This window comes from Motacilla alba, chromosome 1 (assembly GCF_015832195.1).
Source record: "Motacilla alba alba isolate MOTALB_02 chromosome 1, Motacilla_alba_V1.0_pri, whole genome shotgun sequence".
In the NCBI taxonomy this organism is placed as follows: domain Eukaryota; kingdom Metazoa; phylum Chordata; class Aves; order Passeriformes; family Motacillidae; genus Motacilla; species Motacilla alba.
The window spans coordinates 97,043,155-97,057,896 of NC_052016.1; positions in this window are offsets into that span (position 1 = coordinate 97,043,155).

The following is a 14,742-nucleotide window of genomic DNA, read 5'->3' on the forward strand; positions in this document are numbered from 1 at the left end:
GGGCAACCCAAATAGCTGACATGTGAGATCTTTCTGCATTAAAAACAAACTATGCACCCTTTAGCTATTCCTCCATCTGGGCTTGCTAAAAAGAAGCTTCACAGAGAAGAATGGAAACAGAGTTCAAAGAACACCTCTTACCTTCATGATAGGAGGGCTCTGTTCTTAGGGGATTATATTAATTCAATCAGATCTGTGGGTTGTCACTAATGAGTGCATGCAACTTACACTTTAGTAAAAAAAGGTTCTTTTTTGCAGTGCAAGTAAAGAAGCTGGAAGAACTCTTCCACAAATTACAGCTCTACAACTTGGAAAGAACTAACAAATCATCTTTGACCTGTGAATCTAATTGTATTGTGCAAAGAATGTTTCCTCCAGGGTTCTTCCCCTGATACATGTATCTATTTGCCATTCTTCTTTGACATAAACCAATTTCTGTGGTTTGCTTGTCAATAAATATCCTTAATTTTTAATGAGTAATGCTAAAGCCATTCCCCTCCAGTAGAAGCAGGTTCTTAAAGAAACACCTCTTATTTTCTCTGAGACGTGCAATAATCTTCTTGTAATACACCCTGGACTAATATGTGCATTTAATGTACTGGAGGATGAGGGTGATACCTGGGTTTGTTTTATTTCTTGCATGGATTCTGCTCTCCATCAGTATCAACTACAAGTTTTACACACTGGTATCTTGCTTGCTGCCTGAAAATAATAGACTTACCTAATACAGCATATGGTATCCTCTGGCAGTCAATTTGGACTGGGTACTGACTGATTCCAGCAAGTTCTAATAACGTTTTTTCCTCAGTCTATTCTTCTTCTTACTCTTTTCATGATTTATTGAGCAGAATGGTTTCACTGTGGAAGGAGGTATTAGTCCATGCTTTATAATGATGTCAGAATTATCCCAGTGTCAGTATTACTAATACAGGAGAATCAATATCAGTTTTGCAATGAAAAGAAATCTGGATGATCTGATATATGGAAGCGCATAAATCATGCATGCAACGCCTGCCTCATGAGTGACACCACACTAGCTTAGATAAAACTGATTTCTGAAGACATAACTATCCCCTTTCATTCCTTTCTCACAAAATTCTAATCATTTTACAGTGCAAAGATACAGACACAGCCTGTCTTTCAGACAGTGATTTTTATGTGTGCTAGATTGTCAGAATTAAGCATGTACATCTTAATGTCACAGGTGCAAGATTTTACCCCATTGATTAAAAGAATCAATTACTTGATTCATGGAAAATTCATGAATGGGAGGAGTGAAATTTCTGTGATAAAGCTTATATTCTGTTCTCATTTACATCCAGGTAAACCTAATTTCAATGTTTTGCATCAATACTAACTGTGATCTGCAACACAATATTAATCAAGGTAGTGTTGTTAAATCTAGGGTAGCATGTAAAAAACCTGCAAATTCTACCTGAGATAGAGATTCTCTCTGACACAGAGATTTAGTGCCTGTGAATATTGATGTGTGTCTTTTATAAAGTTACATAGAATCAGCAGGAAGTTCTGCAATGTCATTACAGAACCCAAACCTCAAGGTCAAGCTGTAAAACCCTCAGGGTTTCTAGGCCACTGAAATTTTGAATTCATTACTATGAGGAGGCTGTTTCTCCTTAAATAGAAGTAGTTGACAGTGAGTGACAATTCTTTGGAATTGTGTATCAGCAATAATGCATTGCTTGTGTCAGCTGAAGAGAAAGGTAATTCACAGTAATGTTTATTAACTAATTAGGATTACATAATGTTTCATAATCCCAGGTGAGCTGGGGAGAAAACTCTTTAAAAAACCTTTGTGTTTGTTTTTTCTCTTTTTAAAAGAAAACAAATAAATTAATTTTTATGTACTTCAATAAAACCTGAGATATTGAGTTGAAATTATGTTCTATTGAGGGGTTTTTGGGTTGTTCATAGTAAGGAAGGTTCTATGCAGATCCATGCAGAAGCTCAGTCTCACTCACTGTCCTGTACTGGAGGGCTTCTATCCCTACATTTTCTACCCTTGCAGATTGAAAGAGATGAAGTATCAACACTTGTTAAGCCCTCAGCACATGCAAAGCTGCTGGTGTCTGCTACAAAGACACAAAGCTGAGTTAGCAACCCAACTGGTAGCTCACCAGTAACTTAAAATAACCTTAAACAGCATTTCCATGCTTTTATTTACATTTGAGGAGTTTTAATGACCATCACCACCTATTGAATCTGAGGAAACAAAAAAGCAGTTTGCATAGTAATTGCCATTGTGTGACATATTGAAAAACCTGAGAAGTAGAAAAGAAGGACTTCAGGAAACTAATACCAGGGGCAGACTTGTCCTGGGAAGGTAACAGCTAGCAGAACATCTCTGTGAAACATGCAGAAACAGCAGCACAAACAAGTGAGGTGGGTGTAAAAGTGGTTGCTGCTGAGTCCAGTGTTTTTTCCAGCAAGTTTTTCAGTCCCCATGTTTTGATCTAGCAGGAAGTCATCACGGAGCATGGCTTTCTTTATCACTCTCTGCATTTTGAATGTATCAGAAAATTTCAGTCCCTGCCATCTGAGCATTTGTACCAGCGCTCAAGTTACCTGATCCAGCTGCCAGTCTGTTTAGGCTGCCTCTCCATCCCCATAAAGATGCTCTTCCAGTAACCCCTAAGTGATCGAAAGGAGCTTGTTTCCTTCTCCTGACTCTGTATGGCTGTGGTGGTGGCTAACAAGCATGTGTGTGTGCTGCTGCTGTGTTTGATGAAGAAGAGTCACACAAGTGTGACAGGAAAAGAAACCTGCAAAACAGGGATTGAGCCATTTGCTTTGAAAGAGCTGAAATGTGTCATTGTGCTGAAGTCTTCCAGACCCGAGTGCCATAACTGTGGGGCAGTCACTAAAGTGTCTGGAACGCGCCTAATCGTGCATGGATTCATGATACAATATGAGATTAATTATCAGCTTGCCTCTGTCAAAAGGGACAGTCTTATTATCCCCTCCCAGCTCCTCATCCCAGCTGTGATTTTTGTAGCATATTTTGAGCCAGAGCAGGCTCTCATCTGAGTGCACAACAAGAAGTTCAACACATTTAAAAGGCAGAAGATTCACCCAGCATATAAAAGCAGGTGATGTAGTGATCAGAATGAGTTTACTCCAAGTAAAACAGAATGACAGCACAGGACTGGGTAAGGGAGGAGCAGAGTGTGTCAGATTCCTTTTTCAGCAATAGGGAGCACAGCCTATTGCAAAATATTACGGGACATATCTCCGAGGTACTGCAGTGCATTGCAACTCTCCGCAGTCACAGATTCCTTTCAGATTGTTTTTACATTAAACATTGTGCTATGCAGGTTTAATCAGCAAGGAACAATGTACAGCACCATCAGAAAATTAAGCACCTCTACAAGAAACCAGATTTGAAACATCCCAGGGTTATTCCTATAGATTATCAGAGAAAAAAGAAAAAATTGACAACCTTCTAATATTATTTCTTTTTTCCTGGAGGAAGGAAAAACAGGATTTCACTGTCAACCCTTTAATGTGAAGGGCTACTGATTAACCCAGGTCCTGTCAAAGATAATGGGGTTAACAGCATGAAGAAGGGGAAAAGATAACATGGAAAGGGAAAATGGACAGAAGCCCTCACTTCAGTCTGAGCCTAAACACACATGAAAACAACACAAAGACCTGGGTTATGCACAGAGCATTGCCCACCACACCATCCAGGTAGAGGTGATTAAGCCTAGGAGAGCAGAGCATGTGTAATGTGGCAGTTGGAAGGGTAATTGGTGTGTCCATGCAGTGGTTGTGCTTGGAGGCAGAGGCATCAACCCCTTAAGCCATGCTGCAGCTTCTGTCCAGATCCCCTCCTTTGGGCAGAAAGTAGAGCATGGAGGAAGAGGAGTCCTGCCCTGATGCTGCCTGGATTTGTCCCTGTGCCCAGGAACACAGTGATGCTCCCAGACACAGAGGGATGTACATCCAGCATGAATGCAATCTAGCTGAGGAAATGATGGTTGAAAACATGAGACAACAACAGATAAGATCAGGGTCACATCAAACAACAACTGTTCTTTTTAGGGAAAGTGCAAATAAATTTCCTATCATTAACTGACATCCCAGGCAGACTTTCTTGCAGGACATAAGTCCAGGCTGCTGTCTGCTAATTTTCTTTGACTCTTTACTTCCTCCTCAGGCTTAAAATTTTTTCTGGACCATAACTGCTCAACTGCACTGCCTCTGCCCCCTGGCACACTGCAAAGAGCCTGGGGGAGGGAATATGAGGAGGAGGTGAGGGGTAGTTGAGGAAATCAGGCTCTGTCTCAGTACCACCGGAGTGATAGTTGCACCTTGCCATGCCTCGGTAAATAGTTGTCCCAGTGGAAGAGAAGGCTTTGCCTTTGAACAAAGCCTTGCATTGTTAGTGAGGACACAACCACTGGCAGCACAAGGCCATCTGATGACACCTACAGCAAGGGAGAAAGTATGATCAGCAACCTCCAGCAAAAGAGGTAGCAGGAACTGAAATCCTATGCTGGCTACCATGGAAGCTGGATTGTCAGATACAAGCTGAATGGAAGCAGCGGATGCAAAAACTGGGGAAGAAAATGAACATTAGCTATTTTTATTGTATCCCTGAGGGAGAGAGATGAGAACAAAGAATGCCAAAAGCAGAAGAACAGCTGATAAAGGTTTACTCAGCTCAGAAAATCCTACTCTAACATTTCTTATTCTATGAAATATAAATAAAGCCATTAGTACTTGAGGGAGTTTTGATTTCTGAATATGTACAAATCTGAATACATTCTACTTGGTGTCTGAAAACCTTGAAAGACTGAGAAGATTTGAGATTATCCTAGCTACACAAATAGGGCATTGTAGGAAATGTCCTCTTTTATTTCTTACTCTGTCCTAGGTAAAATAGTGCAAAGTTGCTCCTTATATAAAAAGATCATACACTGTAGCCAAAATATTTGGAGTAGATCTTTAGCCAAAAATCGTAAAAATGGAATTAATGCAGTTACACCAGTAGAGCATCTAGGGACTTGAGACAAGTGTAACGGAGGAACAACATACTGCTGAATCAGTTTGCTCCTTTCATTTTCAGTTAATTCCCCCAACACTCTCTGTGCATGCTCTAGGCATTTTTGCAAAGATTTGGTTTAAATTCACCATGTTGCTATGCACTTAACTATGAGTTTGTATTTTAGCTCAAAGAATTCACGGGTAGGGTTGTTGTGTTCGCCAGACAAGAGTCCACAGAGGAAAAAAAGGCATAAAAACAAATAATAAGAGCATTTAGAAAACAATGATAAATCCTCAGAAACATAATGGAATATGTTGTAATTTTAAAATATAATTTATGCTTGAGACTTTCCTCCTTCTCTGTATAAGCCCACAGTACTGAAGAAGTAGTAATACCCCGTGCTATTAGGTGTGCATAAGAAAGAGTATGGCTGGATCTCGTGGGTGCTCAGCACCTCCAGAGAGGTGCAACAAGACTTAAAATAAGGATTTCAGAAAGTCAAATTCAAATTCCAGAGTCTCAATCTTCTGCTTAACCTTTTTCACAGTGAGCCCACTGAGGAAAAACAGGGCAGGATTTTGCTTCAGGATAAGAAATCACACAGGAAAGGGGAAAATGCCTGCCTGCAGCAGCTTATGTGGCCTGGATGTGTCTATACTGCCTTTTGTACTGCACAAGAGTGCTCTGGCCAAGACCTGTGGTGGAGCACAGAATCTGCTGCAGCAGATATGACATGGAAAGCTGGTATCCATGTGCATCTCCTTCAGAATACCAGCCTAAAGGGGCATAAAATATGATAATCGCAACTACATGCAATTTTTGAATTCTAGCTGACATGTAGAAGTTGTTGCTTTGAGAAGGTTACTGCAGTGGGCGTTGGACTCCTCTGCTGGATGTGTGATCAGCAAGAAAGAGAGGTAGTCCTCATAATTTGAGCCAGACAAGCCATAAGGCTGTCTGAAGCCTGGGAAGACTACCTGGCTTTAAACAGCATAACCAGCAAATTAATTTTTCCAGGCTACTGCCTCTGCCTGTGTGTGTGTGTGTGTGTGTGTGTGTGTGTGTTATTGACTCCAGATTTTAAGTGCCCCTAAAGATGTACCCAAAGGACAGAGCTTGCCCAGGAGTTGAAGGTAACATTGAATTTGAAGATGGCAATGAGAAAGGGTTATGCTGGCCTAGGGCAGGGAACTCGCATGCTGCAGAATTTAATTTAGCTGGAGAAGTAACCAAAAGCCAGTCTGTGCCCAGGAATGCGAAGGGGGGTGGGGGAAGTGCCATAGGAAATGCAAAAGCAGTGAACAAGTTATGGGAAACCTAAGAAACTAAAAGCTTAGCAAATTGGGATTCACTGCAGTAGTATGGAAAGTGTCCCTGTAGGAATTTGGCCTCTTAAGCCTGTGGCATTTCCACATTTTTCCTACAGGTATCAGCCAAAATAGGTCTTGATGATGATGGAGAATTTTGAAAGGCACCCAGGCCAAATAACATGCATGCTGCTATAATGTCAGCAGAGGTTAATGTGTGGAGGCCTTGCTGAAGAGTGTAGAATTGGGTGACTCAGCCCAAGGGGAGGCAGCTCTCAAAAGACAGCTGAATCAAGACACCTCTAAACTGAGATGTGCAGTTCTGCCACCACTGACCAAACTTTCCATGTACTGCCTGCAAGGAAAAGAGTAGTCTGCTATTAGCAATGACCATGAGGTTTTCCTATAATTAATCTTTATACTTTGGAGTCAGAGAGAAGCTGTTGGCACAACTGCTGTAACCACTTTGCAGCAGATCTTGGTGGGTTGAAACATTAACTTGGTCATGAGATCAAGTATTATTTATCAGATGGTACAATGTGTTAGTCTCTAATCACCTGTTTAAAGAGATCAAAATCCAGTGTTATAAAATAATTTTATCTTGACTTTATTAAGTCTTTACTAGATTCTGTATTTACAAAAGTAATTTTGTCAACACAGAATGCATCTTGACTGTATTTCTCCAGTGTTTATTGCTCAATGGAGTAATTGAATGCACTTCAAAAGAAAGTAGATAAAGAGATTTGGAAGAAAGGAAGAGCAAAAAAAGCAAGACCTAACATCTATTAATTATTTCATCTTTATGTATGTAATGCATCAGTTCTAGATGCACTTACTTGTTAAGTTATTATACAGTTGTTATGGAAGCATCAAGCTGTTCACCAAGCCAATGCAAGGCATTTTAAGCAGCACTAAGTGTAAAAAAGAAATTCATGGTTTTTTAATGAGGTTTTGTTGTTGTTGTTATTGTTGTTTTTACTTGTATTTTCATCCCAGAAGAAAATCCCAATGAAAACCAGAGGCCTGTTCCTGCCAGCTTTTGCTCAGCTAAACCATCCCATCAGCTTTAACAGCAGAGTAGAAACGTTGGAGAATTATCAATCTGAAAAAAACTTTGGGAATATCAGCTACCAAGATTGATTGCAATTCTGTCTTCAGTGCACTGTTGATTATATAACAAAAATTGTTTGATTTCAAGACATAGAGAGCCATTTTCAGTTTTATTATTATTTCAGTTCTATTATTATGTGTCTTTTACCTAAACCAGACTGGAATAGATTCTTTGTTACCTTGCACTCAATATAAGCATCAACACTCTGTTTAGCAGTTTGCACCCAGCTTGACCACACTGTCAATTTCCAAGTGAGAAAGCTGATCAAGGATATGGCTCTGGCTGTTGCATCATGGTGTATTAATAGGTAGCTTCGCCTTTAGGAATCGCCATTTTTTATTACCTTTTATGGAACATTAAAGTATCAGTTGGAAATATTTTATTAAAATGGTGTGAGATGAGTTCTTTAGAGGAAAAATCTGGTTTCCTGAACAGTGGGATAATTAGCTTGCTATGAGAGACATCCAGACCTGCTCAGAACCTGTGATGAAACAGAGGTAGGGCTCATGACATTCTGTTCTTTATTGTCCAGATACAAATGCTGGCCCACCAACAGCACACTCCAAATGTTTGGTCACAGAACAACAGAATGGACAAGGTCTGCATGGACCACAGTTGTCATCTGGCCCAGCATCCCTGCTCAAGCACATCCTAGACCACATTGCACAGGAACTGAGTCCAGACTGTTCTTGAATATCTCCAGTGAGGGAGACTTCACAGCCTCTCCTCTCTGGGCAGCCTCTCCCAGGGCTCAATCACTTGAAAAGTAAAGAAGTTTTTCCTCATGTTCAGATGAAACTTCCTGTGCATCAGTTTCTGTCCATTGCTGCTTGCCTTATTGTTTGGCACCGCCAAGAACAGCCTGGTTCCATCCTCTTGACACTCTAATCCAGATGCTCAGTTTTGGAAGTCATCATTTCAGTGCAGGACATGAGAAAAACCTAGTCCTTACTTATGAAGATTGTAGTTGAATGTTAATGGTGACATTTCCCAATGAAGTCAATAATTTGTCCTTTTTTTGGTTATTCCTAAGGGCCTCAGAAGGAAGCTGGAGTAAGGTCAGGAAAACCAAGGGAAATTGTTTCCACCTTCAACAGCTCTACTGAAGTTACACAATAAAAATACCTTTATTTTTGAGAAATTTTAACTAATTCAGATTACTGAGTCATTATATCTCAATAAAGAGCCAGCACACAACTGATAGTAATTATCATCATAATCATGTTTACAGTAGTGAGAGATTGCAAATTAGTTAGACAACTTAGAGATGGAAGAGACGACAAAAAAAACCCAGTAGCTAAACCATATTTATTGTGGCTACAACAATTTTTTCATCGGTATTTATAAATTTCACTTAGGTGTCTCCTGTACTGTGTTTTTTGAAAGGGGGCTTGGGGCCACTCCTGTAGAGGACACTGCACGTAAAAAGGATGAAACTGGGAGAGAAAGATAGGTCAGTCACACAGACCACAGAGCACACAGCAGAGTGCCTCACATGGTGGAAGAAACCTGTGCTTAGGCACCTGAGTCTCACACCTTCAGTGTTTTAGACTCAAGAAAAGTACCTTAAGTAAGGCAAATGCCTTTTTTCAATGAAATCACTTCCCAGGTTAATGGCAGAGACATTTAGTGGCTGCCCATCATCAGCCTTATACCATCTAAGCACATGAGGTGGTATGTCTCTGTTCTGAGATAGGATGGGTCTAGATGACCTATGAAACCACCACATGATTTGCTCTTGTTCACAAGAGGTGATAACTCACTCAGCTATCATCTCCCTTCAGCACAACTCCAGCTGAAAGGAAAGGATATGTCTCATTCATTAACATGAGGGTGTCATGTATGTTCTTGAGTTTCATCTAGCATTAATCCTTTCATTTCAAAGCTTTTTTCACAGTATGTGTTAAATTCCCATGGAAATATTTCCATTGATCTTGGATTTTGCCTTTAGCGCACTTCTGTGTCTGTAATAATCTGACACACTTTTTTTAACTATGAGGAAAATCTTTCTTTTTGACTACAGCAATACTGATTGATTCTGTGCTTACAGATGGATTTTGTTTTGTGGGCTTTTTTTCCACTCATGCTTCAGAAAAGTATTGGTTGGTTGTATTCCCATAACTGAAATAAACCAGTGGCACAGGAGAAAACTGCCACATTTGCTGAAACGCCACAGACAAATTGCTATTCCTTTAGCTAACCTTATTTTTTTTATTTCCCAAGAAATGTGCTACAGTTCTAAAGAGAACAATTTCAAGGAAACGAAACTCTCTGCCTTTATAAAGAAAAATGAGATAAAATGGGAATGGGGAGAGAGTACAGATATTTCTAGTATTCTGAAAGTTTTTACTCTTTCCCAGTAAAACATGATTAAAAGAGTATGCAAAGTTCAGGTCTGTTGGGTTTTTCTAAAAGACATGCAGACTTAACTCATTGTTCAGATGAGGGAGCTCATTCCAATGAGTGATGGCATTTAGCAAACTCTTGCAAGAAATAACGTTAAAACGCCAATTCTTTAAGTTGCCTCATGCTGGCAGGTGCCCTGTATCTGCTGGATCTTTAAGAATGGGCAAAGGATTCCATTCAGGCACTGACATTTTGGGTAAATAGGCTATTTTTTTGAATGCCATGGCATACTGGCTGTACTTTGAGATATGCTCATATGAATGAGGTAAAGAATGGGAAGGCTGAGTGTACAAACAAACCAATGAAAGACAGTAGCTGTCTAACTTGAGCCCTGTTCATCTGGGGAAAAGGTCCTTACACTTTTGCTCTTTTCACTTAAATTGCTTTGCTATTATCTGTATCTCTAATTTTCTTGCAGACTTTCCCTGGGAACAGAGAAAGGAATGGACATATTAGAAAGATCAGACAGCTGTGAGTACAGAATCTATTGTGCTGTTAGAGCCAAATTATTGCAGGTCTGGTCCTGGGACATGCCCAGAATACACAGCCCTTACTAAATTCACAATAAGCAGCCCTCAGCATCACACAGATACAGGCTATGGCAAAATAAGGAGTCATCCAGACTGCTGCTAATATTGACAGAATTTTTAGACATAAATCCTTAAGAGATTTAACCTCCTAAATACATGATTCCCAAATCACTTTGATATTTGTGTGTCCCAACAGATATTTATATTAATTCATATGCCACATGTCCACCACTACACACACAAGTATTGATGACCTGTTTGGCTCTTTCTACAATATTTTTATTTTGGAGCAAGACTTTCCCTTATTACAACCTCATCAAACATACAGATGATTTCACAAATGTAGAATCTACACAATAGGGATAAGACTTGGCATAAGAAAGCTAAAATGCATTTCCTAAAGAAGCTGAAAAACTTTTAAATAAATTGTTAAATAGCCTATATTGACCAGCATTCAGATGTGGTTCCAGGTTCACTTCTGTGAGTGGTGAAGGGTCTTTTCACCTTTTTAAAAGATTTGATGCCCCCATTGGAGTGGAAATACCAATTATAACCCAAAAATTTTCTGAGGTTTGAGGATTATCTAGGTGTGGTTCTATGATTGGTGAGTTGTAGAGGCAATGAGCAATACAAATGCTATATTACAATGATTGTGGTACTTACATAATTGGTTATTTCAAATACAAGTAAATTGTTTTCTTCTGCATGTTTCCCATGGTCAATTTAAAATTAATTGGCCAGTGTATTATGCTGACACATTCACCAGGTGTCAAATATCCAGAATGGTAATAGAATGATTAAACAGATTGAAGGAAACAAGGACAGATACCAGTAGCATCAAAACCAGGTTTTCTAGAATGCCAAGGAAAAGAAAAAATAAAACACTATGAGGGTAAGAGTTCTAGTTCTGGTTAAACATATGTGTATGATAGACCCTACTTTTCATTTTTAGAGTTGCCAACAGGAAAACTGCTCTAAACATGAGGTATAACTGTGTGGCAGATTTATGTCTCAGCCAGCCCTTTAAAAATGCTGACAGGCATTGGAGATGCAACTGACATTGAAGGGACTCTATGTGTAAGGTGTCAAGGCTTGTTTTATCAGCAGATGGGCAACCAAACAGTGTTGAGCCTTGAAGGCAATGCTGTCTTCAGGTACTAAAGAGGAATTTGTCTTAGCTTGATTTATGAGGAGTAGTGAATTATGGCATGTGGTCAGTGTGGATCTAAAGCTAAAAGGAGCCTTTCCTGCCTGTAGGAATCTCTCTTGCCTATTTCCAAACCTAGATACCAACCCTGGAGATATTTTTTCTTCCTTCTTCTTCCTCCCATTAGTTTCAGTAATGCGAGGTGGTATTCATTTCCTTGTGGTCCCTCTGACTTCCACCCTTTTGTCTGGATTTTGTAGTTGGCAGGTAAACTAATACCTAATAATTTTTCAAGATAAATTCAGGAAAATTCTTTAATTATACCTCTCACACTCTTTTCTTACTATTCTTTTTACATTCTGTAAGTTCATTTTTTTCCTCTCTTTCCCATGTTTTGATGTTCTCTTCCCCCATTTTGTTGCACAGTCCTTGCCCAAGTTCCCAAATCCTGAACTCTGTTTTCATTCCTAGATCATTTCTCCCTCCTGCTTTTTTCAATTTCCTTTCCCCCTTAAATTCTCTTTTCACAGCCTTTGTCTGGCTGCAACTGTCACAGTGTGATGGGAAACTGATGCTTGACCTGTTGCTCTTCAGGCCCTCACACACTCAAGCATGGATTCTCCAGGGTCACCACACTTTTGTCTGCTGGGAAGAGCAGAGAAACAGGGAGACACATGCCACCAGTGCAGCACATCAATATTTACTGATACAGAAAAGTACTCTCTGGGAATGGACACTAGTTCTTCCAGTGGATGCTAACAATGAATGACGGTCACTTTTAGTTCTAGAGTGAAGGATGTTTTGCAGGATACATTGTCTGTTGCCACCCTGTTTCTCATGGTGCCTACTTCACTGGGTCATGGTGATGACTGGTGTAATAAGCCAAAAATGCGGCTATTTAAACTTGAAGGTTGTCCTCCTGTCATTAACATTAAAGAAAAATATGCCACATTAAGGTCTTTCCTGATTGATTTTTTTCTAAACATGTCAAATGACTTCATTAGTTTTTAAGATAGCATTAATTTGAGCAAGCAAACTGATGCAGAAATATTAGTGAAGACATAATTAGTGTGCTTTTCCCCCTTTTTCAAGATTGACTTAAGATACTTCAGTGAAAATAATTTTTTTACATTGATAACCAAACACTGCCTTAGAGAGTAGGGTCTCTTATGACATTTATCCCATCCTGCTTAAACAGAGAGGTTTGGGGTTTTTAAATTAAATTAGTTTCACAGTAAATGCATTGTTATGGCTGAATGCAGACTTATATCCAAAGTAGGACATTTCCTGGTCAAATTTGCAAAGCTGTGACAAAAATTTTCCTGAGTCACTTAATTAGACCCTATCTGTGAAGCATTTACCAATGCAATTGCCTTCTAACAATATATTCTCTTTTTCCACTCCTGCCTCTGACTGAATTTTGTGTATATTTGTTTGTAGATACAAAAAGTAAGGTCTTCCCATCACTTGAAATGAAATAGATCAATTTATCCTTCACTATTGTAATTATGTCACAGTAATCACTTTGCCCCACTGGCAACCTCCACCTTAGTTCCCAGGATGAGCTGTAATTTGGTTTCTTTGCCAACTGAGATCCTCATTCATCTCATGATGCTCTCTAAGCACTGTCTGCAGGGAGATTGTTGTTTAGTTTTTGTCTGCAGGCTGGACTGAAGAAGCAACTGTCTATATTACTCACCTAGGGCACTATTAAGGATGAAAATAAGAGCTCAAGAAAATCAGAATACAAAACTCCCTAAAATTCACAGCTGCACAGTGAAATATCATGTCATTTACAATGAGAGGAGTAGTTATGGAGTGGCAGTGAAATTTATCAGGAATATGTGGAATTGACCACTTACTAGTGCAATTAATTGTGGATAATAGACTTGCCAGAAAATGAATTTCAGGTTGTTAAATTTTGACATTGACACAGAATTTATGTATACAGATTTATGTACATTCTATCTGAAGTGGAAGTTCACAAAAACCTTCTCCTTGCCCCAGTTGCCCATGTGGTAAAATCAAGAAATATTAAAATGTATGGTCCTTTCCATAAATGAGGATGCTTTGAGCACATAAAGGATATGTCCAGATATATACATATATATAGGATATATATACATATGCCTTGGATATGTAAATGCTCTATATTTACCTTCAGTACTTCCCCTTGAGTTATTGCTTTTCCTTTATCATTTCTGTAATGTTTTGATTTCTTCCCCAACTACCTCAGTTTGAAATGTTTTTAATAGTGCCTTGCCAATATAATTTCCACAGCATGTATTATTTATTTAGATGTTGCTAATAGTACAATATTTCAACTGTCAAGAAAACCCATGTCTAGACTTTCTCACTTCTTTGGTTTGAATGACAAATAAGTTACACCTTCTGGGCATATTTCTTAATGATAAATAGTAACTATCTCTCTAGCTTTGTAGATCTAACACAGAGGAAGGACTAAGCTTTCTGAAGGAACACATTCTTTCTAAGTTGTACAAAGGGTGTCATGTCAATATTTTTCAAGTCTGCAATTTCAAGTTTCAAAGTAATAAATGTCTATTAATTACTCCTCAAAACAAACTTTGGAAGTCTTAGACATGACTGGGAAGCACTTGTATTTCCATTTCCTCTTCTTCAGAGCAATGACTTTCAGTGGTCCTTGTCCAAGGAAGAGCCCAGTGAAATCAAAATTAAAGGTCCCACAAACCTCTGTAGAGTCAAGTCTTAGCTGAAATTATAAATGAATGAATAAAAAAAATATATATGGAAAGGTCTGTTCCACTTTCATGGAAGAAATTTCTATTTTTCTCTTGTAGGTCTAATTTTTCCCTTGTAGCCTACCACTGTTGCAGAAGAGCTTAAACCTTACAGCAACCAAAGCATTCATACTTAATTTATTTATGTAAATTCATACTTTAAGTTATTAATGTAAATAGTATATGTTTTGCCCATAAACCTACATTATTTTATTTTAACTCTGTAAACATAAGCAGCATCAAGGCTTCTCTCTGGCAACATATCTGCTGCCAGTCACTACAGACCACTGTATTCTGGATTCCCATTCCAAATTAAGAACACGGGTACCCTGGAGAAAGAACAATATAGTCCCAGATAAGAGTTCTTGCTTCAACTGTATTTCAAAATTTCCCAATATGACTCTTGGAAAAATTGTTACAGGACAGTCTGCAAATGCATCACATTGCTCCTTATTTGTGTCCAAAGTAGTTGAC